At 40.6% G+C, this 22,338-nt stretch overlaps 1 long non-coding RNA gene across 1 annotated transcript; it reads right to left on the bottom strand.

Moving 5' to 3' along the window:
- Nucleotides 1-12,114: 12,114 nt before the first annotated feature.
- On the bottom strand, nt 12,115-16,488 carry LOC139167877 (uncharacterized). The gene is made up of 2 exons (XR_011559203.1): nt 16,179-16,488; nt 12,115-13,001 (listed from the first exon to the last, which is right to left on the bottom strand). It is a non-coding gene; the product is annotated as an uncharacterized lncRNA (long non-coding RNA).
- Between the last annotated feature and the right edge of the window lie 5,850 nt (nt 16,489-22,338).

Below are 22,338 nucleotides of genomic sequence, written 5' to 3'. Positions count from 1 at the left end.
ATGTCCTTCCTGTTAGTGACTACTTCACCTTCAACTGCAACAACACATGAGTACCTAATAGATTCAAAGTTAACATAAACCTCTCCAAACTAGATTGCAGAAAATGCGACTTCAGCTATAGAGTGATCAATGCCTGGAACACATTACCTGACTCTGTGGTTTCTTCCCCAAACCCCCAAATCTTTAACCCCAGATTGTCTACAATTGACCTCTCCCCTTTTGTAAGAGGTCTGTTAGGGGCGTGCATAAGTGCACCATTGTGCCTACCATCCCTGTCCTACTGTCCTATTGTCCTCTTTTATCACTATTTACTACTTACGTTATGCTTAAAAAAACTATAATCCTACTTGTTTGACTAAACAAACAAATAAATAAATAAATATGAATAAAGGTTATGGGTCCTGTGTTACTATAATTTGAAATTCATTATTTGTTATATATATTTGGATTTTGTTATATATTGTCTTTTTTAATACAGTATGTTGTAAGCCGCCCCGAGTCCTCGCAGAGGGTCGGCATATAAATCCAATAAACTTAAACTTATTCACTGTCTCTTGGATTGGAACATCATATTGCTATTATAAAGTTGGCTACTGCATCTGTTGTTTCTATTTCAACCCCTTTCCCATCAGTTTTGTCCCGATCTGAATATGTGCCAGTCAGTGCAGGGACACAGACTGATTTTCTCATTTACCTTTGCTGTCCTCCTGTTCAGCTGGGAAACATCCACTAATCTGGACACTGCAGCGTGAACAGATGGGCTAGATATCATTGTGCCACTCCATAAATGTCTGCCTTCCTCTCGTCCCATTGGAGCCTCTCGTGAATTAGAAGTAGATGGTTTTGATCCCAAATGCATTTTACAGGGAAATTAACTGGAAAACAAGTGCCAGGACAAAGAGTTGTAGTTAAATACATGCAGGGAGACACATGGGTTCAAAAACCAGGAGAGGAGGGAGACAGAAGCTGTCACCACTATGCAGCCCAATGTAAAGGCGCAGATAACCGCCAAGAATATATGAGTCTTCGGAGAGGGGCGGCATACAAATCTAAATAATAAATAAATAAATAATCAGTAAAAGTCTAGTTTGATCTACTGTTTTCATGTTGCTGCAATGAGGAAAAGCAGGGGTGTTGTATCTACCTGATGTTATTTCAGAATTGTGTAAAAATGCAGTTGCCTAGTTATTATGACTCCACGTTTTTCTTCAATATAATAGCACTTGGCTCTTTTCTATTTTGCCTGGTTGGAAACTCTTGAGAATTTTAATTTCAGCATCAGGGAGCATGGGGAGGAGGAGGTGTTGATGGTATGAAGGGAACTTAGAAAATGACCCTGGCAAAGTTTTGGCAATGATCAGAAAAAATATGGTAGGCCAGCATCTCCCAAAACGTATCTGGTCGCACCCATAACAGGTAATTTTTTTATTTTTTATTTATTCTTTGTCCAATATACAATACACATGGAAGAGAATAGACATTAAGTAATATATATATATAAAGATAGAAAGTAAAAAAGAAGAGAAGTAGATGGGAGGGAGAGAATATAAATGATATAAGAGACAAGGAGAGAATATATATGATATATGTGTGTATATATATGATATATGTGTGAATATATATGATATATGGTTCTGATCTGATAGCTCTAACTGCTAGTTCTCTGCTTTACAAGGCAGAGTTCACCAGATCGAATCCCAGTAAAGGAAAGGGTGTGGCTAGCTGATGAGGCCAGAACAAGGCCGAAATGGGACCATCCTAGTCTCCCTTAATTTTAAAATTCCAGCTAAAAACATTTAACACATACAGAATATAGTTGTCGGCTATAAAATATATTAACTGCCTTGTAGTGGTCCTGGGTTGGGCCTAGAGGCAAAAAAGGAGCTGTGACGTTCCTTAAAATATACCAGGGTGATCCGACATAAAAAAAAACATATACCCCCTCCCTGGTACAGAGCTGGAAGGGTTCTGATCTGATAGCTCTAACTGCTAGTTCTCTGCTTTACAAGGTAGAGTTCACCAGATCGAATCCCAGTAAAGGAAAGGGTGTGGCTAGCTGATGAGGCCAGAACAAGGCCGAAATGGGACCATCCTAGTCTCCCTTAATTTTAAAATTCCAGCTAAAAACATTTAACAAAGATAGATAGATAGATAGATAGATAGATAGATAGATAGATAGATAGATAGGGAGAGAATATGTATGATATATAAGATAAGGGAAGACAATTGGACAGGGGACGATAGGCACATCAGTGCACTTATACAGTATACGCCCCTTTGATACTGGGTAATAAATTTGATCATGGGTAATAAAGCATTTAGAGTTTACATACTTTGAAGCTGTGAAATGACAATTTTGGATTAAGATTTACGCCTGCTTGGATCTAATATTACACACAACATACACATTAGTCTGTTTAAACATTGAGCTGGAAATAAAATGAAGGCAACATGCCAAGGGCATTAGAGACAGCGTGGACATTATTTCCTCTGTAAGTTGGGAAAAAGCCATAACCTAGGAGAAAGATGGAAGTTGCAATCCAATCCATCTGGAGGGCACTGGTTGGAGAGAAACTGAAATAAAATATCTCAGTGAAAAGTTGCCAATCTGTCTTGGCCATTTCACTCTGCAGCAGATTGATGCATAGATATTAGCAAGTGATAATGCTTATCTCCACCCAAAGCTTTTGGTGCTGAATTCTGCGTTCCAAATTTAGCTTAAACACAGGCAAGACACTCTTTACAATATTTTCCCCCCAGCTATTTGACAGCTTGTTTTTCTAATAGACGTATTAAATAAATCCTTGGAAAAGGTCTCATAGTTTTATTTTTTAAAATCTCTGTCTCTGAATGTTTGCAATATCCCATTTATTAAAAATTATCCTAGAGATGTATTTAATGAAGTAATATTTCAACTGTATCATGTACTATATCCTTTTCAATTTGTCTATTGAAAATATTACTGGCATTAATAAATGTGTGGTTGTCTTTTGAGATAAATGGGTCATCTGATTCCTCTGAACTTATCCAAAGATTCACCAAGATTAAGTTGCACAAAATTATGCACAGTCTCACTCTGAAGAAAACATACTACATCTTACTTCTGAGTAAACATGAATAGATTTATGCTGCAGGATAACCAACGATATCAGAGCTCAGTGGATTGAAATAAAGGCAGGGAGTAGGGCGAGCACACTTTACCTTATTCTGTGCAATTAAAATATTATTTTCTTCCCCAAAATGCATATAACATAGTTCTAAACTTACAGTCATTTATTTAGTGGCTGTTCAAATTTACAACAGCACTGAAAAATGTAACTTACAACCAGTCCTTGCACATAAAAGTGACATAGTATCTCCACAGTCATGTGATCAAAGCTTGGTTGCTTGGCATCTGGAATGTATTTACAATGTTTGCAGCATCCTGAGATCACCATTTATGTCCATCCCAGCTGGCTTCTGGCAAGCAAATTCAACAGGAAAAGCTTAAAGGCCACAAGATTTACTTAACAACTACAGCAAGTTACTTAAAAACTGTAAGGGGGGATAAAAAGGTCGTAAAATTGGGTGAGATTTCATTTAACATCCCCTTGGCTTGAAATATAAACCTTGGTCTCAATTGTGATCCTAAGGATTACCTGTGGAATTACCTGTGGAAGGTAGTTGCTATGAAACATGAAAGAAGATCATAATGAGACAGAAAGCTTTTGAATTACCGATACAGCTGGAAGGTTGTTGTGTACAGTGTGATTCTACATCAACACTTTACAAAAGCCAAAATACCCAATGGAACCTCTGGGGGTGAGGAATACATTCCTTGGTTGCCTCCTGGCAAGTAAAAAACACCTGCCACATACCTCCAAGAGGCCAATTAGATCCCACAGGGTTGGTCTTCTCCAGTCCCGTCGACTAAGCCAGTGTTTCCCAACCTTGGCAACTTGAAGATATTTGGACTTCAACTCCCAGAATTCCCCAGCCAGCGAATGCTGGCTGGGGAATTCTGGGAGTTGAAGTCCAAATATCTTCAAGTTGCCAAGGTTGGGAAACACTGGACTAAGCAGTGCAGGCTGGCGGGCTCGCGGGGGAGGGCCTTCTCTGTGGCTGCACCGGCTCTATGGAATCAACTCCTCCACAATGTCCGCACTGCTCCCACACTATTGGCCTTCCGATAGGCCATGAAGACCTGGTTTTGCCGGAAGACCTGGGGGCTGTGAGTGTTAACATCTAATCACGGCCAAACTAAGATTTGCTTGGTATGCAGGGGTGGGCTACTGCCCGGATGGGGACGGGGACGCAGTGGGGTAGCAAAAATGGAGCTCCACCCCAGAGCACCCAATTTGCACTGAAAGAAGTTGAAAGAAAATGCAGGGCGTCCTGCATAAGCCACTTTCACAGCGTGGTAGTAAAAATTTTGGTAGCCCTTCACTGTTGGTATGTATGTGCGTATGATTGTTAGTTTAACTAGCGGTTCTTATTCTTGGTTTAATTGTGTTTTTTAAAACTGTTTTTATTATTTAATATTTGACTTATTGTAATATTGTTCTATTTTATTTTTTATTTATTTATGTTGTCCAATACACAATGAGGGTTTTAGTGGGTATACAGTATATCTATACAGTATACACATAGTAAAATACATGATGAAGGTTATAGAGGAGATACCGGTACTCATAGTAAAATATATCTAAGAAATAATAGAAGAGAAGTTATAGGAATAGAACATATCAATGAAAGAATAGAAGAAGAGATATAGGAATAGAAGAAAGGTATAGGAGATATAAGAGAGCAATAGGACAGGGGACGGAAGGCACTCTAGTGCACTTGTACTCGCCCCTTACTGACCTCTTAGGAATCTGGATAGGTCAACTGTAGATAATCTAAGGGTAAAGTGTTGGGTGTTTGGGGATGACACTATGGAGTCCGGTAATGAGTTACACGCTTTGACAACTCAGTTATTGAAGTCATATTTTTTACAGTCAAGTTTGGAGCGGTTAATATTAAGTTTAAATCTGTTGTGTGCTCTTGTGTTGTTGTGGTTGACGTTGCAGCATATGATCTTGTGGGCAATACTTAGACCTTGTTTAAGGCATCTTAGTTCTAAACTTTCTAGTCCCAGGATTGAAAGTCTAGTCTCATAGGGTATTCTATTTCGAGTGGAGGAGTGAAGGGCTCTTCTGGTGAAGTATCTTTGGACATTTTCAAGGGTGTTAATGTCTGAGATGCGATATGGGTTCCAAACAGATGAGCTGTATTCGAGGATGGGTCTGTATTGTATTATTTATTGTTATAAGCCGCCCTGAGTCCCATGGGATTGGGCAGCATATAAAGCAAATAAATGAAATTAAATCTCAGGAAATACCATATTTTTTGGAGTATAAGATGCACCTTTTTCCCCCTAAAAGAGGATGGAAGTGTTGGTGTGTATTACACACCGAATGCAGCCATTTTTTTTCAACTCCCAAAGCCCGGCCTCCACGTCCTATTTTTGCAAAAAATGGGTAGGCAGAAAGTGGGGTGCGCAGAAGGTTTGGGAGGCTTGCAGAGTACTTCTGGGGTCCAGGGAGGACAAAAACCTTTTTTTCCTTACTTGCCCCTTTGGAATCTTGGTGTGTCTTATACACCGGTGCATCTTATAGCCCGAAAAATATGCTAGCACATATAGTGTTGGGAACCGTTTGCATAGGGACCTGGCTGCACAAGCTCCAAGCAAGTGAATGCTGATATAAACCTTGTCAGACACACAAAGACTCATATTAGTTTTGCTCCTTCATAAATTTGCGGAGGACCAAAGCAGCCCCTGCTCTGGACAACCCCCTACATCTCAGTCTCATATTCCCTTTTTCTCAAAGGTTCCTTTTATGATTAAAAACAGCAAGCCTAGAAGAGGAAGGAGGAGTGTGGGGGCTTATTTACCAGCCTAACAAAATTGTGGACTAAATGTTTACAGGGAGAGTTTAAAAAGAACCCGGCTTTCAGAAGCAATTATGATAATATCTGAAAGAAACAACCCATTCACACCAACTGGGTGCCAGATCCTCAACTGGTGCAAAAAGTGAAGTTTTTGGTTGGTTCTGGGCCTTTTCTAAATGTTTCTTTTATTTATTTTATCTAACCCTATCTATGTGTGCCAAAAGATATTCTTCTTTTGACTCCCTTCCCCATCCCCAATCCAGATGAGAATACGGTTATCCCTAATCTTTCTGAGCAGATGTATTCTGTTCTGGAATCCCAGCTTAAAAACTATTGCTTTAAAACAGCAGCAATCCGAAACCCTTATTTTATTTTTAAGCAGGGGGCACAATCTGAGGTTAGTTGGGGGAAAGATCAGAAGCAACGTGAGAAAATATTATTTTACTGAAAGAGTTGTAGATGCTTGGAACAAACTTCCAGCAGACGTGGTTGGTAAATCCACAGTAGCTGAATTTAAACATGCCTGGGATAAACATATATCCATCCTAAGATAAAATACATGAAATAATATAAGTTCAGACTAGATGGACCAGGAGGTCTTTTTCTGCCGTCAATCATCTATGTTTCTATGTACTAGGACACATAAATGTGTTCAGGTTTTTAACACTAATAGCAGTAAAAACAAAAAACAGCAAAAGCAAAAACAAAAAAATAGATAAAAGACAGTAACAAAAGCCAGAAAAAAGTTTAAAAACCCTACAGAAGGCTTTTGAACAAGTTACACATAGCTATAATGGCCACAATAAGTCAAAGGTTTGTTTAGTGACTGTTCACAGTTACAATGGCACTGAAAAAAGGGATTTATAACAATTTTTTTTCACATTACAACCATGGCAGCATCCCCATGCTCACATGCTTGAAATTCAGATGCTTGAATACACATGACAGTTGAAGGGTCTCGGGATCATGTGATCACCTTTTGCAAATTTCTGGCAGGCAAAATCAATGGGGAAGCCACATTCACTTAACAACCCAGCGACCGATTAGGTCCCACAGAGTTGGCCTTCTCCAGGTCCTGTCGAGAAAACAATGCCATCTGGCAGGACCCAGGGGAAGAGCCTTCTCTGTGGCGGCCCCGGCCCTCTGGAATCAGCTCCCCCTGGAGATTAGGACTGCCCCCACCCTCCTTGTCTTTTGTAAACTTTTGAAAACCCATCTATGTTGCCAGGCATGGAGGAATTGATATATCCTTAGCTGTCTTGACTTTATGTATGGTGTGTTTGGGTTGTATGACTGTTTTTTTTTTAAATAGGGGTTTTAAAAACTGTTTTAATATTGGATTAGTATATGGTGTTTTTACTTGTTGTGAGCTGTTCTGAGTCCTCGGAGAGGGGCGACATACAAATCTAATAAATTATTATTATTCTAACCCTGTTACTAACTGAACAGCTGCAATAATTCACTTAACTGCAGTGGGAAAGGCTGTAAAATGGGACAAAACTCACTCAACTATCTTGCTGAGCAACTGAAATTTTGGGTTCAGTTGCAGTCATAAGCCAAAGACTATATGTAACAAATAAACAAATAAATGACTGAATAAACAAATTGCCTCTAGGCAGCATATTATATCATCTTCATCATCATCACATCATCATTCTTGCCTTTTAGTCAGTATTCTACCTCTGGAACTGCCTGCTACTGCACGAATCCCAGCGACCGATAAGGTCCCACAGAGTTGGCCTTCTCTGGGTCCCGTCGACTAAACAATGTCGTTTGGCGGGTCCCAGGGGAAGAGCCTTCTCTGTGGTGGCCCTGGCCCTCTGGAACCAACTCCCCCCGGAGATTAGAATTGCCCCCACCCTCCCTGTCTTTCGTAAACTACTCAAGACTCATTTATGCCGCCAGGCATGGGGGAGTTGAGATATTCCTTCCCCCTAGGCCATTACAAGTTATGCATGGTATGTTTGTGTGTATGTTTGGTTTTATAATAAGGGTTTTTAGTTGTTTTATTATTGGATTGTCACATGCTGTTTTTATCATTGTTGTTAGCCGCCCCGAGTCTACGGAGAGGAGCGGCATACAAATCCAATAATTTTTTTTTTTTAAAAATTATTATTATTATTATTATTATTATTATTATTATTATTATTATTCTGTTTCAACAATGGCAATTTGGATGCTTTGGAAGCTCACAAGCCTCAAGAGATTGATATTAGCTATTGATAATCTGCTCCTCCCTGAATATGACTACTTGCACTCTCCTTTCAAAACCACGCAAATTGGCTATAATTTCAAGTGATGATTGTGAATTTCACATTTTATTTATGTGACATGTTGGGTGGGGGGGAGAACCCGCATTTCTGTCAATATTGAAACTTCTTGAATTTAGTTTCAAGGAAGGACATCAATCTCTAATATTGGGAGCTGGGTAATAAAGTATGCTGTCATAACATTTAATACACCGATTGCCAAGCCTGACAGTATTCTGACAGTTGCAATACCTAGAACTGATGGTTTCTTTATTGTTTTAATGCAGAAGTTGAAGGAAGTAATTGATTTCCCTGACTTTGTTCCTCTCTCACCTGGCACTGGTTTTTGGCAGGAAAACAAACAAACTGGATTTCTTAACGTGGGATGGAACATAGGTGGATTAGTGTAGCAGTGGTGGGTTTCTGTCAGTTCAGACCAGTTCTTTAGAACCAGTAGCAGAAATCTACCACTGCTCGTCAAACTGGCAGTGATGACCAGTGGTCTACACTCCTGAACCGGTTCTCTGGTTGCTGCGGCTAAGGTTTTTGTGTGTGTGCAGAGTGTCATTGACTAAATGGTGGCAAAGTGAGATACAAGTCAAGGCGCAAGAGATGAAAAATATAGTGGAGAATATAAGGAAAACTAAGAATACAAGAGTTAGGGAAATGAGAAGAAAAATATTACATAAGTGGTATTACACACTTGTTCAACTCGCATACTTTCAGCAGAATGTTAAGGGTATTTGTTGGCATGGGTGCCAAGATAAAGGAGTGTTTATGCATATGTTTTGGGAATGCCCGGTAGTGCAGAATTTTTTGCAAAAAGTGCAAGGGGATATTAATAGGATGTTAAATATTTGATGGATAATTACTAAGGAAATGGCAGTACAGGGATCCCTCGAGTATCGCGAGGGTTACGTTCCAAGACCCCTCGCGATACTTGATTTTTCGCAATATAGTGGTGCGGAAGTAAAAACACCATCTGCGCATGCGCGCCCTCTTTTCCATGGCCGCGCATGCTCAGATGGTGTTTTTACTTCCGCACCTGGGAAGACCCAGGGAAGGTTCCTTCCGCCGCCCAGCAGCTGATCTGCTCGGCAGCGCCGCAGCAGCGAGGAGCCAAAGATCGGGGTTTCCCCGCCGCCCACGCAAAGGGGAAACCCCGATCTTCGGCTCCTCACTGCTGCCGCGCCCACCGCTTGTCCGCCCGCCGCTTGTCCGCCGCCTGCCTGCCCGCCTGCCTGCCGCTTGTCCGCCCGCCGCTTGTCCGCTGCTTGTCCGCCCGCCTGCCTGCCCGCCGCTTGTCCGCCCGCCGCTTGTCCGCCGGTCGCTTGTCCGCTGCTTGTCCGCCCGCCGCTTGTCTGCCACCTGCCTGCCCGCCGCTTGTCCGCCCGCCGCTTGTCCGCCGCCTGCCTGCCCGCCTGCCCGCCGCTCGGTGCACGAGAGAGGGAAAGTGAGAAAAAGAGGGAGAGCAAGAGGGGGAGAGATAGAGAAAGAGAGAGAAGGAAAGAAAGAGATGAGAAAGGAAGGAAGAGAGTGAGAGAGAGGAAGAAAGAGAGAGAGAGAAGAGTGGAGTTTTTAATTAATATTTTCTGAAAAATCGCGATATAGCGTTTCGCGAAGATCGAGATCGCGAAACTCGAGGGATCACTGTACTAGTCAAAAGTAATGCGATGGGAGAATTTAGAGAAATAAAACAAGCAGCGATAGAAAGCGCTCAGGCGATAATAATCTTGGGTTGGAAGGATGCGACAAAATAGGCAATGCAGAATTGGTACCGGTACAGAGTGGACCACATCCAATTTGAGATTATGGATAAAAGGATGAATTTGGTTAATGAAACTGACTTGCGACAACTGATGGGACGATGGGACAAGGTAAGACGATATATGGCAAGTAGAATTCGAGACAAAGCTACAAGAAACAAATTGGAATCACTTTATAATATGTAAATAGATACTGTACTTTGCTCTTGGGTTAAAATGGTTTATACAAGAAACACCCTGATTTGGTGGTGGGGTATGAATGTTTGTCTGGTGGTGGTCACAATACACAAAACACTTGTTTTATGTTGTGTGAGTCTTTATACTGTAAAAAATCAATACAAATATTTTTTTTAAAAACAGAGTGTCATTTCCAGGTGTTTTGGGCAATGTGACAGGAGAACCTCTGTTGCAAAGCAAACCAGTAAGGAAAGTAAGTGGAACCCACCCCTGTAGTGTAGGTGGGTGATTGTATAATCATGATTATCCAAGTCATCTGTGACCTGTCTGTCAAGCTATTTCTCAACACTGGTCTGGTTCTCTTTCAAAAAAAAAAAAGAGGGTGTGTGCGTTAAGCCTTCTGCAAAAGAAGCCTAAATGGTATACTACAAGTGAGGAAGAGGAGTATAAATTGAAGATGGGAGACCATGGTCTATAATGAGACTCGCTGCAAGAGAATTGCAATTCTGGCAATGGTTTGAATATCTAAATGTCCTTGAGGACTCAAACCTTTAGAAATACTCCTGAGTGAAAAATAAGGCTGTTGAAATTATCATTTTAGCTTTGGTTCTAGTGCAATGCTAAAAGAAATAGCTTCTCTAAGACTGTAGGGCAGTCATCCAATAAACTATTTTTTTCCTGGAGGATAGAAAGAGGACGTATATACCAAATCAGTGTAGATATATCGCTTCCATGGTAACAACTATAAACAAATACAGTTCGGGAACAAATTAATTAGTCATGGGTCATGCATATTTTGACTTTAAATGCTGGCATAGATATTTTTCTGCCTGGAAGGTGAAAATGTCCCGTTTTTCACTGTACCTTGCCAACGCAGCTGCAAACTGCTTCAAACAATAGATTTATTTCTAATGCCCGCAGTAAAGTTCTGCATTTGTTGCTGTGGGAGAATTGGTGGAAGGCAGGGAGGGCTGCTTCCTCTGAATATAATCTTTATAACCTTCCAGCTTTTTATCTATAAAATAATTATTTAATTTGCCCAAGCTTTGGCTTTCCCTGAAAAGGACAACATTTTAGGTCTACTGAACCATATACAATGGTACCTCTGCTTACGAACTAAATTAGTTCCGTGATCAGGTTCATAAGTAGAAACGTTCTTAAGTAGAAGCAATTTTTCCCATAGGAATCAACGTAAAAGCAAATACTGTAATGCGTGCAAATCCATTAGGAAAGAAATAAAAGCTTGGAATTTGGGTGGGAGGAGAAGAAGAGGAGGACAGTCGCTGCCCAGAGCGAAGGGAGCGTTTCTTTTCTCTGGGCGCTGGCAGAGGTTTATTCCCTCTCCAAGCACTCAGAGAAAGGAAAATGCTTCGTTCGCTCTGGACAGCCAAAGCCTCCTTAAGCGCCACCAAAAGGCTCCTCTGGCAGCCCAGAAAAGCCCGAGATGGACCGGATTAAAGGGGGAATGGCAGGAAACTGGCCGGGCCTTCGTGCCGCTCTCAAATTTCCTGGGAAATTTTTCTGGGCTCCGGTTCTTAAGTAGAAAATGGTTCTTAAGTAGAGGCAAAAAAATCTTGAACACCCGGTAGTAATGTAGCACATTACTATGTGCAAACCTTACTCTTTATTAGAACAGATTGTTCTTTGCTTTGCAGCTACAGTCAAGAAGTGTCAGAGCTGAGGTTGTTAATAAAGCAGTGCCCTTTCCCTGCCTATGTGGACGACTCTCTCAAAAGTCTGTTCCTAGGCCATGTCATGTTCTGATTTGTGGCAATCGAAGCAAGGCTGTACCAGGCAAAGCAATGGCAAAGTTTCATTGGGAGGTTTGCTGGCACAGGGGCTCTTCTCATTCCATCAGGGCCTTGGGAACCAGGCTCTCTGCAAAGGTTTTCTCTGGCACATACTTCGTTGCAGTTAATTTAACTTTACTGTAGAGGCCGACTCAAAGCCGGATTCCGTTTAATTCCGCATAATTTGACTCCACATCCCACTCTGGCCTTGCCCTCCTCCCCTTCTCTTATTTATCTTAAAAGAGGCAAAAAGATCTTCATCGGTCTATTTGAAACATTATCTGAAGCAGAACTGGGCTCCGAGGGAATGTCACTTCATCAAAGACTGTGCAGCAGTCTCCACCATGGCAGAAACCTATAGACTGGATGGTTACTTTATAATGTGCAGGATTCCCTTACATCATCTGCTTTTGCTAAATCTCTTTCTTCTGCAAAGCAACACTTTGCTTCCCAGACTGAGCCAACTATGGCTGAGCACCTAAGACTGCTATTTCAGAGCTAACTTCTAACTCAAGATGTAGATGTGTGTATAATCTCTGGAAAGGGGAAATTATTAGTCAAATTTTCCATTTCAGGGAGAGATCATACAAACACTCTGGGCATGATTTAGCCACAATTAAGCACTTTTAAAGCTTATAACTTCAGTGGATAGCTCCAAATGCAATTGTCAGCACACTTACTGAAAACACTGTCAGAGAAAAGTTAACAGAGCAGAACAGAAATATAGACTGCTTTGAGTACTATGTAAAATAGTTCTGTTAGAACATGGATTCCTTGGGATCAGGCCTACATCTAAAGGATTGTATACAATACAAACTTAAAAGTCAGACAGCAGAATGTGATAAGGATTGTTCTGTTTTGGGTATATTTTCTTTTTGTACATTCTTTCCACCAAACATCTGGCAGTTTCTCCAATTCTCAGATTACTTTTTGGAAAGGCATTTTCAACACTATACTATACAGTGACATTGCTTTGCTTTTGTTGTAGTTTATTTTTTAATTACCACTAAAGTGTTTATTTATACATCTGAGATATTGTTGTTTCTTTGTTAGACTGAAATTCTGAAGTCAGCATGGAAGAAGTCTTCGGAGAAGGGCGGCATACAAATCTAATAAATAATAATAATAAAGAAGGGAAGATTGGTATACAGTACATAGAAAAAATTACTTAAAAACAGTTCTTCATCAGGGTCTTTGGCATTACTGTATTTTTAAGAGTATAAGATGCACCTTAGTTTTTGGGGAGGAAAATAGGGAAAAGTATTTGCTTACCAGGTATTCATCTGGCTAATGTCCTTAGTCTAATCCAGTGTTTTTCAAACAGTGTGCCGTGGCACACTAGTGTGCCGCGAGACATGGTCAGGTGTGCCGCGAAGCTCAGCAAGAGAGAGAAAGAGAAAGAAAGCAAGAGAGAGAGAAAGAGAGAAAGAAAGCAAGAGAGAGAGAAAGAAAACAAGAGAAAGAAAGCAAGAGAGAGAGAAAGAAAGAAAGCAAGAGAGAGAGAGAGAAAGAAAGAGAGAAAGAAAGAGAGAGAAAGAAAGCAAGAGAGAAAGAGAGAGAAAGAAAGCAAGAGAGAGAGAGAGAAAGAGAGGCAGGGAAGGAGAGAGAGATAGAAAGAGAGCAAAAAAGAGAGGAAGGAAGGGAGAAAGAAAGAGGGATGGACAGAGAGGGGGAGGAAGGAAGAGAGAGAAAGAGAGAGAGAAATAGAGTGAAAGGGAGGAAGAGAGAGAGATAATTTTTTTGTCCAAACTTTTTTAGCCCCCCCACTCCCCCCCCCCCGCTCAATGTGCCCCATGATTTCGTATAGGTAAAAAATGTGCCGCAGCTCAAAAAAGGTTGAAAATCACTGGTCTAATCAGCTTCAGCATTATTTTATCCCCTGGTTAGAGACTTTAAAAAAACTTTATTCTCAGACAGTAACAATGAAAGAGCTTGCAATCCAGTAAGTGCTGGGGACATCATTAGAACCTTGAAAGAAACAGTCCAGCAAGTTAGAGTAATGGAAAAAACCCTGCAAAGACTTAGGGCTTGGAAAAACCTTCTTCACAGAAACAATGAAAGAGCTTGGGAACATTAATAGCACCTGGTTAGGGCAGGAAAGAAATATCTGGAGCAAGTAAAGCAATGAAAAAACAACCCTACAAAGACAGGGTTTGGAAAACATTCTTGGCAGAGAGTAACAATGAAAGAGCTTTGAAGCTGGGAAAAGCTGGGAACATTGTTAGCACCTGGTTAGGGCTGAAAAGAAACATTTGGAGCAAATAGAGAATGGGGGGGGGAATCAAAGACAGGGTTTGAAAAACATTCTTTGCAGAAATAACAATGAAAGAGGTGAGAGCTGGGAACATTGTTAGCACCTGGTTAGGGCTGGAAAGAAACTTATTGGGAGCACGTTAGAGTAATGAAAACCCCCCTGCAAAGAGGGCTTGCAAAACATTCTTCACAGAGAGAAACAATGAAAGAGCTTGCAAGGTAAGAGCTGGAAAGATAGTTAGCAGCTAGTTAGGGCTGGGGGGAAAAAGCTACATTCTGAGTATAAGCCGCACCCTAATTATCAGCCTTTTAGGGAGGAAAAAGGTGCGTCTTATACACAGAAAATAGGGTATTTCAACAGATGGATGGATGGATAGTTCCATATTGCTATATTTAACCAAAATAATATTTTGAAAGTGTGATTGGTAGAATATTATTCGATCCTCAATGAATTCATGTAATCTTACTCAGTTGAAATTGCTTGCTCAGACTATAGTAATTTACAATAAACATGCATCTGTGAAGTCTTTGGGGGGTCTCTGAGCTTGTTTGCTTGCAAGTGTTTCACGAAACGTCATGAGCTAAATATATTCTCTTCTATTGGAAACATGCATCTAATTGGGATATGTTTCCTTTCCAGTCTAAAAAATGTTCACAGAAAATTTAAGAGGGAATCTGTTTAAGACCAAGCTAAAACACATTTCTTTGATCTCAGTGGAGAAAATATTTAAATATATATACAAAATGGAAAGCCAAAAGAAAGGATTCTCATATTATTTTTATTTGTATCATGAAGGGGAAGTAGTAATATAAAGAATGTTCAAATATTAGTCCTCATTCAATGACCAATTGCTCACTTTAAGCATGCTTTAGAAAATATTCAACTACTTTTAGAATCTATTAGGATAGAAGACTTCTATCTAGGCCCCAGCTCACATCTTCCTATTTAGACAGGAAGAACCAGAAAGTGCTTTAACTGATTGGATTATGTCTCAGTCTTTGAGCCCATCCAATTGCACATATAACAGCAAATATAACAGATCTGAAGAATGTTTAATTTTATCTTACATTTTAAAAAATGATGGCTGTTATGTTGAAAACAGTTCCTGGGCAAGTTAAATGCACGTCACCACTATCATCAAACAAGGCCATGTTTTTCATATTTGGGACTTGTTGCCTGCCAGACACTTGATAACTTTCCTTTTTTCTCTAGATAAGACAATTGAAGGACACCAAGGTCAGAAATACTTGTCCAGGGATTGTTTTGCTCTCAAGGACTAATTTCTGCAGGGCAGTGAAGACAGGAATAAACAAACACCTCACCTTCTATTTGATTTTACTTTTTAAGAAAGACACACATCTCTCTTTCAGGCATTTAATCTTAACATACAGTATGCTTCCCATAAATACCTGGAAGACAATCTAGTTTTAAAAATACCAACTGCTACTTGATCTATTTACAGCCACCAGACTAGATCATAGGATTTTCAAGCCCAAGCAAGTACAAATGGAATCTGCATATTTTAAACCAGTCCAAAGCTTCCGAACCAACCAAACCAAAATATTATTCCTTTGAGAAACTGGGCCTAAAACCTGGGGTGCGGGCTGCAGTGACAGAAATTTGTTCAAAACCGGTTTTGTACATACACTGCTCAAAAAAAATAAAGGGAACACTTAAACTACACAATATAACTCCAAGTAAATTAAACTTCTGTGAAATCAAACTGTCCACTTAAGAAGCAACAGATTGACACACATGCTGTTGTGCACCTTCAATTTTGTACAGAACAAAGTATTCAGTGAGAATATTTTATTCATGCAGATCTAGGATGTGTTCTTTCAGTATTCCCTTTGTTTTTTTGAGCAGTATATATATATATATATATACTGTATAGGCCTGCCTGATTTATAGGCCGAGGTTAGAAATCTTCCTGGCTGCTGCCTGTGGAGCTCTTTTTAAGTTGAAATCAAGGAAAAGCTTCCTTTGTTCTCTCTCTCGGGCGGTTTATTCAGACAGCCACAGGGAAACTCACAGGTTCACTTTTGCTGAGGCCTCCTCGCTATGTGGCTCCGTCCTCATCCCTTTTGAATCCTGTATACGTGACGCTATTGCTGTTATAAAACCTTTTGCACAGGGACGTTTCTCTAACCGCAATGAAATTATTATTAGCACAGGCGACGATCTCGAGGAGGGCGAAGGACGAGGGGGGTGGGGGAGTAGCGGCAAACCAGCACCCGGATTGAGTCCAGATCACAACCCTCGCGTTTTAATTTGACAAACACAAGAGAGTAGAGTGGAGAGGACGGCTGACCGGTCACGCAACTAGGTTCCTCCACATTCACGTGCTGTGTTCAGTTACAACAAAATGGCGCCAAGAGCGTTCTTGCGCGAAGAGTTAATGAACCCCCTGTGTGCAATCTACTACTGCGCAGATTCACCTGAAGGCGATGGCAAGATTTATCTTTAAAAGTAATGGCAGGGTTGGCTACAGAATAGTGTGCTTTTTAAATCATCCTCTTACTTTTGCCGTAGAACCGTAGAAGAACCGAATGAGCAGGTGGGAAGCGGGGGGGGGGGCGCTTCTCGCCGGCGAAGGAGCAAAACGCCTGGGAAGCCTTTCCCTTAAATCCTTTGCGCGTTCCGCTGGGTCGGGGTGTCAGACGGGAGGGAGCCCTAAGCCAGTCGCAGTCGCACAGGTTAAGTTTTCAAGGGTGTGAAGAGAAATCCAGATCGCCCTTAAAGCACCAGGTGCGGGTCTCTGGCTCCTGGCTACGGTGGCTTAAAACGTACCCGGGTATCACGGTTTATTATATTACTCCGTTTATTTTAACACTCATACATTTCTTATTCCGTCCGCTGGAAGAAGTTCCATGAGCGTTGTAAAAAGGAACTTTTCCCCCTCCCTGGACAGATCATTGATATACTGTTCAAAAAAAATAAAGGGAACACTCAAAGAACACACCCTAGATCTGAATGAATGAAATATTCTCGTGGAATCCTTTGTTCTGTACAAAGTTGAATGTGCACAACAGCAGTTGAAATTGATTGTCAATCAGTGTTGCTTCCTAAGTGGGCAGTTTGATTTCACAGAAGTTTGATTTACTTGGAGTTATAGTGTGTTGTTTAAGTGTTCCCTTTATTTTTTTGAGCAGTATACTTGGCATCGTTCAATGCAGATTTTATAGATCAGAGGAATGAGAAGAAGGCAAATAACTGTGTCAAGTTGAGGGGGTGGAGAAAATGTCTATCTACAGACTAGAGGAAGAGATCCTAGGCAGGTTACTCGGGAAAGCATCTTTGATGGGCATTAATGGGCTCTGAGCCTGAGTGATGGACATCTCCCAGAGTTTATGTAATGGGCCACATTTCTATATGAGGGAGGCCAAATCTACCGGGAGATCCCACAGTCCTTGGGCAACAGCAGCTCGCCTGAAGCCTGGCATTGCAAGCTCAGAAAGCATTCACAGTTCAAAAATCCATTCATTTATGGTACAGATATATCTTTGGCCAAGGAATTCTGTACTAAACCAGGGAGCACAACCATCGTGTTTCTCGGGAACGCCCCGGGTAATGCAATGACAAGAGCAGAGAGGCAAGAGTGAGGGGGTGCACAACTAGCCAAGATTCTGTTCATTCTCATTCAATTAAGTCAGACCCGGAACTTCAGATCACACTAGTAATTCTTGATAATCGATCCGGGTTGAATATTTAAGTGAAAACATTTGTATCTACGCGCGCCAGTGTGTTGAGCTAGAAGAATTCACACTTTTATGCATTAGTGCCTAAACCACTGGCGGCATATTTTAAATATTAACTCCAAAAGAGGACCATCGAGAAATGCTCGTGTGATCCGCCACGTTTGCGGGCTTCCAAATTGCACTTGGGTTTCTTTGCGGTAGAGAATGCTGGGCAAAACGGGCCTGAGAGAAGCCGAGAGCTTTTTTGTTCCTACCGGCCTCTCATTTGACCGGCAGAGACGGGAAGCGAAGTCTACTCAGCTTGCCTTCTATTTACAGCTTCACAGCTAGATACGAGGAAGGCTCTACGTACGTGCTGTAGGTTCTTTAATACCCCCCCCGCCCCCCTTCTCGCTATCTAATAGCCGCCTTCATTTTAGGAATCTCTTTAGTTCTCAGGCACTGACATAAATTTCGGCCGCCAGGAGGCGCTCGGGGAACGGCCGCTCATAAGGCAGTGTTAAATAGTGTAGGTTACTGGAAGGCAAATCAAAGCCTCCGAAATTCTGTGTAGTGCGCCCTCTGCCGGACACTACCGTTGACAAAATCAGATTTCCCCCCTTTTGCTGTCTCCAGGCAGGTTCAGCATGGACGAAACTTTGAGAGAAGCAGTCGTTTCTCTGTCTCCCTTTTGAAAACTTCTCCCATCCCTATTAACGCTCAGAATATCTTAATATGGATCTCAAACACAAGAAAAATCCAGTCTAACCATTGATAATTCTTGCTTTTCACCTATAATCTTCAATATCTACCATATACACAGATACTGTATATGAAAAGATAAAGATATTCTTAAATTGAGCCCCTGAATAAATTCCTTTTGTTTTCTTCACTAAAAAAGATTGATCATTACCACCTTGAGGGATATTTGTTCTGGCTGGTCCACAGTTCTTGGATTTTATGGTGGGTCGCCCATTCAAGAACTCAGCAAAACAGACCTTGCTTAGGTTTCCAGGGTCAAACTGAGTGGAAATATCAGAGATGTAGAATTGAATTAGAGCATACTCGTGTAGGGTAAATTTAGCTTTGCTTTTAGATTTTCCATATAGGCCAATCTCATTTGTTAGAATATTTGGCATTTCATTTTTTTCTGAGAAGCATTTGTCTATGCAAAATTATGAAAACCCAATAAACTCCTGAAATTTTCCATTAATTGTATACTGTTTCTACACAATAGTATAGTTAAGCAGAGTATACTATTGATAAATATCACCAGGCAAATGCATTAAAATGCATTGGAGGAATTAAAGCTGACTTTGCAGCTTTTGTATTTATCTAGAAATGTTGGCCTTGGAACATACATGGCCAGGTATTGAAACAATATAATAATAGATAAATTTTACATTCTGGAGCATTGAATCACAAATTCCACAATCCCAATTGAGCAAACTGCTTCCAGAAAGGTGTCCTAGACTGTGAAACAGAAGAACATTATATGTAATTCTAATATTTTTATATATACATGGGTTTTCTGGGTACTTAAACCAGCTCATTAGCTCACCTTCTTATTAAATCAGCACTCCAAAAATGCAAGGGGGGAGGGGAGGAATAGTATTATTTTTAGCATTCTTCATCAGTGAAAAAAAATGCCTCTCACTTCTGAGACCTGTATAAAATTGAGGGAGGATAGATGTCCTTCCTCCAAAACCAGGCAAGCTAGAAAACCAGTTTAAAGACAGAATTGATACATGCTACTGTAATTCATTTGCAGTAAGGGCACAGAACAACATGAAATCTTCTAAAACAGATGTGTCCAAATGCTAGTTAATAATTACCAGGGGAATTTATTTCCATATAACATAATTATTTCACATGACTAAGGCAATGCTATGATTAGAGCATGTGCACTATTTAAGCATATACGTGTAGAAAATGTTTTAGCATACCCCTAAATTATATTTTCAGTGGGACTTCCTTGTAGTGAACAGGTTGGGATTGCAGTGCACCAGCTGATAAAATTATACTGGAACTAGAGATAAATAGTCAGCAACACACATTTCATGCTTTATTATAAAGGAAAGAAAACAAACTCTTCCTCAGCTTGTAGAAAGAAGTCCTACAGAGAGTGCCTTTTCTGAGATGGTTGCAATAATTGCTGCTTCCAAACCAGCTCTTGGTAGACATTTTAAAGGGATCTTTAGAAATGCTGTTCAAGGGATTCCAGCAGCTATCAAAACAATAGAAGTAACTTTGGATCTTTAAAGGGGGTGAAAATGACAGAGGCTTTGTGATACTTTAGATATGAACAAATTTAATCTGATAATCAGCATAAAACCATTGGGGTAGGTAATAGTAGGTAGGTAATAATCAGCATTAAGAAGGGATAATTTAAAAAAAGAGTATCACCCTCATGGCTTTTCAGATATCAATGGCACAGTGAAGAACCATCCAGATTTTTCAGATGGAAATTTAGAATATTAATTTAGAGAGAAATAAAAGACTATGAAAAACCCCTGGTGATGACAAGGATTTAAACATACTTAAATTCTCTATGTATGAAAAAAGAGATACATGATTTCATAAAGCCACCAATGCTTTAAAATAAATGGAAATGGTTGCTTACTATGCCTTTTCACCAATCTTATCATAGCTTATCTTGTACTTAAAAGATATCCAGCTTAAAGAAAACAATAGACACTTCCTATCAACTTTTCCAAATTTATTTTAGGATATCTTAATTTGCAGAACTGAAAGATGCATAAAAGCAGAGTTTAAATATATTTAAATAATGGGGCAAACTATGCTTCATGGCAATCAGTATTGGAAATTTTGGAAACTTGATGCCTTTGAATATAATTGGAAAAATTACTGGAAAAAGAATGATCAATAATCTGAAGACGGTTGCTTTAATAATGTTCCACAACACAGCAGTGAGGAATCAAGCAGTTACACCCACCCAACTCAGGGTTTTAAAGTTTCCTAGGACTGGATCTGGATACTGTCAAAAGGAAGGGGAGGGGAACAGAGTAGAAGAAAAGAGGCTACTGGGCTCAAGGACTCCGTTGGGCTACCGTGGGGAATGGAGAGCGATTGACGTTCATAAAGGAAGAGCAATATTATCCCCATCATTCAGTGTCAGGGCTCAGTCCAATTATGCAGCCATCTTCTGACAAGGAAACAAGGCGACTTAATATATTTCTCTGGGCAGGGTAAACTTAGCAGTACTGTACTGTAACCCTCACTGCTTCCCGGATTCTAAGCAGACATCAGATACAGCACCCTCCCTGTCCGAAATGTTTTTTAAACCGTGGCAGCACCTCCATCCTACCAATCTTAACAGCAAGGTGTTTATAAATGACTATAACAGGGCAATGTATTGCAAAAGCGCATACACATTTCATTGTTTGGAAATATTAGGAGCATAGAATAAGGAGCGTCTTCCTCCGGTCAAAAGCTATGAAAAGTCCTCTGTTAAGTAATCATTTTGTTTGTACTTTGCGATGGGATAAATCCTACCACAAATCAATGATCAAATAATTGTTATCGTATCCGCATTCTTGTTCTATAGCACTTACTTATTCAGGAATAAGCTTCAAAAAGGGTTGGTAGAATTTATTTTTAAATTAAAAATACACAGGACAGGAGGATGATCGGATGTCCGCTAAGATTTAAATAATCAGCGATGTCTCCTGTACCAAATACATTTTCAGAGAAATCCTGGTAGCTGAAACTTACTCTGAGTAGGAATGTGCTTAGACTTAATATCCATAAAGTGCGACCCATTCACCTCTCTAGGTGCTTCCTAGAGCCGAGTATCCAGTGAGAGGAAGGGAGGTTAATCCTAGTTTCTTGAGCCATAAATCAGAGCAACAGTCGACCAAACCCAGTCGGTTTTTTTTAACTTTATGGTAGACGTGGCCGGGACTTACATAACCTCGGCAGAAAATTACTTTCTTAAGGTAATATCCGATATTGAAAAAGCTGCAGAATTCTGATCGTTCATTTACAATCAATGATTATAGGTACGTTTGTGTATGTGTGCGCGCTTGTGTGTTGAATAATCGGTTTATACTGACAAAGGGAGGCGAGTTGAAGTTCTTTTTAGGCCATAAAAGCCGCGGGCGGGAGATAAATGTGCCAGGAGGAGCTGAAGTACCGGCGCAGAGGTAAAAATAAAAAATAAAAATTGCTGCTCGCCACTCTGCGGGGGCTGCCTAGCTCTTTCAGCCGCGGTACCAGCAGGCTGCATGTAAACAAGGCTCAGCGAGAGACCAGCTTTTGCAACTGTTTAGCAACCCAATTCCAAGGAAAATATTTCTGTTTGGGAAAGGAGGGGTCTGCGTTTCCCTGGAGTTGATTTCGTGTAGCCCATTGGAGATCGCGGTCGCGCCGATTTGCTCCGAAGCGATTTCCCTTTGCTCCATTCTGGATCGTCTACTCAGAAAAGTCAGATCGGACACGTCAAAAGGGAAGAGTGCGCCTTTGGAGGCTTGTTTTGAACTGGAGTTCTCCCCA

The sequence above is a fragment of the Erythrolamprus reginae genome, chromosome 5 (assembly GCF_031021105.1).
Source record: "Erythrolamprus reginae isolate rEryReg1 chromosome 5, rEryReg1.hap1, whole genome shotgun sequence".
NCBI classification, from domain to species: domain Eukaryota; kingdom Metazoa; phylum Chordata; class Lepidosauria; order Squamata; family Dipsadidae; genus Erythrolamprus; species Erythrolamprus reginae.
Note: the sequence above shows the minus strand (reverse complement) of the source record. Positions and strands in the feature narration are given on the sequence as shown.